Below are 2,705 nucleotides of genomic sequence, written 5' to 3'. Positions count from 1 at the left end.
TGGACCAGGTCAGGAGATGGTCTGGACCAGGACCACACCCCTAAATGCATTGAAGCAACTGCCATGTGATTGGTTGATAAGATAATTGCATTAATAATCCTTTAGGTGAGTGTAAATGCAAATTCAAAGAGCAACCTAAGTAGACTTTTTTTTTGTAAATAGAGTAAAAACAAAGTGGAATTTGGCTCTGACTTTGAGGAATTAATCCTGCTGAGGCACTGGGTGTCGGTTGTGAGATTAGAGCGTTGCATAAAACACACACACACACTTTACTCCAGATATCCTAATTGAGGACGATGTGATGATGAAATGTCAAAGTCTCCAGGGACGTAGAATCATGGTCACCACATCCACCAATGTGAAGGACTCCCGAAATGCCCTCGAGGTTGGTTTTGATTTGGAAACCTGAGATTAGGGGTGAGGGGTGAAGACTTATCGCTTCTTAAAAAGATTTTTTTAAGCTTGTGCCGCGTGTTCTCTATTTTTTTGTTGTAATATTTGTGTTGTACTCAGTCTTTTGTTCTTTTGCCGTTTTATCTTTTGCGAGGCACTTTGTAACAAAGGTTTAAAAATGTGCTTTAAAACTAAAACATTTCTTACTACTTACGTAAGAATCAAGCCAACATGGGCCGCCTGTCTTCTTGTTTTGCTCAGCTGACAACAATCCCATTTGTTTTATCGGATTTAAAATGTTCTCTTTTCACTCCTATTTGCTTTAATTAAATGGAGGCAGCAACCGCTGGAGTTACTGTTGGATTAGAGACTACGTTTACATACACATAATATTCAGGTTTTTGCCCTTGTTCCTAAAAAAACGATATTCCGACTAAGCTGTTTACACAGCTTATGAGAGTGAATATTCCCCTAATATTCCTGTTTACATGTAGCCGTGCATTACTCCTATGGCTGTGCAATATATCGATATCGTGATATGAGACTAGATATTGTTTTATATTTTGGAATTATTGTAATATGGCGTGTTGTCTTTTCCTGGTTTTACAGGCTGCAATACAGTAAAGCGATGTCATTTTCTGAACTTACCAGACTGTTCTAGCTCTTTTATTATTTACAGTTACCCACTAAGTAATTAAAGCATTTCTGGACAATATTTATAATAACATCTCATTGTGTAAATAACATTATAGCACCAATATTCAACCGTACAATATTGTCACATTGAGGTATTTGGTCAAGAATATGGTGATATTTGATTTTCTCCCTATCGCCCAGCCCTGCTTTCACCGTTCATCTCAACACAAGTCACCTTGCCCCCTACTGAACTGAACCCTGCTCTCGTACAGGTGACGTTAAAACGCTCTGTGTGCTCTACAGCCGTCGGTGTATCTGAGCATGTATTCCACTATGCTGACTCACACATACTTTATCTGGTTTTATACATTTGAGTCTATTTATTCTTTCTTACGTCTGTGTGATTGTTGCGTTTAATGTTGCACTGCAAGTGGCTGGTGGAACAGACTTTCTCCATTTTATTTATGTGTGTAAATAAACATGGACCTCTGAGCTCTAGGGCATAATTTCCACTGGGGTACACTTATTAAAATCCAGTTCCCCCCCAAACCCCCACCCCCCCACCCACCCACACACACACACACTTTCAGATTAGTTTGACATTGATTGATTTGAGTCTCTGTGATAGTATAGTTTAGCAGCTAATATTCTTTCTGGAAGAATTTATCATTATGATTAACTTCATTATTCCCTGGATTTTGTATTAACACCGTCCCTAAACCTATGTAGTAATGCAGGAAATGGGAATCAAATGAATGGTGGAGGACCAAGCTCATACAGGGGACACACAAACGCTGTGTGTGTGCTCTGCAGTCGTGTGTGTGTGTGTGCGCGCTCTGAAGTTGTGTGTGTGTGTGTGTGTGTGTGTGTCTGAGCATTTAATCTCCTCGCAGGCGGCATGTTTCCAGCCGGGCTGCAGCCCCGCCTACAGTGGCGACCCGTGTATTTTGGAGCAGTGCTCAGCAGGTCAAACTGTTACTCGAGCTAGCGAATGTGTGTGACCTACATCCTGGCATGCCGGGCGGTCTCTGAGAGGGAGAGACGTTGGGTTGTCAGGGAGGGGCAGGTCAACATGGCGCCGCACGGTGACTCAGCGACCCGGGGTCGACATTAAACCGTCTGCCGAGGGGTCGGTGCCAGGTCGCCTGCTTCTTGTCCAAAGGTCGTCTAATTTTAATCCGTACATTAGGAAAGCAGCAACCTATTTATTACTCGGCTTTTTATTCCCGTTGTCATACTTGTTGAAATGTAAAAGTGTGCAAGCTGCACTTTATTCCCACTGCTCTGCTTCTCTAACTGTTGAAAGTCACTGTTACGTTAAGGAACTTTTTTGTCATTTTTTCTTTTTTACAAATAGTTTTCTAACAAAAAAACCTGCTGCTTTAACAAGAATTTCCCAATTTGGGATCGATGAAGTATATTCTCTCTCTCCTTCTCTCTATCAACCTCTTTATGTCTCTATCTCTTTATGATGGTAAAGTGAAAGTCGTGTTTTCCATTGTGAGAATGTAATGAATTATGAGCAAATGTCAGCTAATTCTTTTTTCTTAGTAATAGTTTAACATTTTACATTTATGGAAAAATAAGGACAGAACTGGGGTCAGGATGTGGTTAGCCTAGCTTAGCATAAAGACTGGAAGCAAGGGGGGGAGGGGGCGGGGGGGGTGTCTCTGTGC

At 41.4% G+C, this 2,705-nt stretch overlaps 1 protein-coding gene across 1 annotated transcript in view; it reads right to left on the bottom strand.

Moving 5' to 3' along the window:
- The window catches only part of akap6 (A kinase (PRKA) anchor protein 6), a 158,542-nt gene that overhangs the window by 135,774 nt on the left and 20,063 nt on the right, over positions 1-2,705 (bottom strand). The gene's annotated exons all lie outside the window — the stretch shown is intronic.

Source organism: Etheostoma cragini, chromosome 20 (genome assembly GCF_013103735.1).
Source record: "Etheostoma cragini isolate CJK2018 chromosome 20, CSU_Ecrag_1.0, whole genome shotgun sequence".
Taxonomy (NCBI): Eukaryota; Metazoa; Chordata; class Actinopteri; order Perciformes; family Percidae; genus Etheostoma; species Etheostoma cragini.
This window is presented reverse-complemented; position numbering and strand designations above follow the sequence as displayed.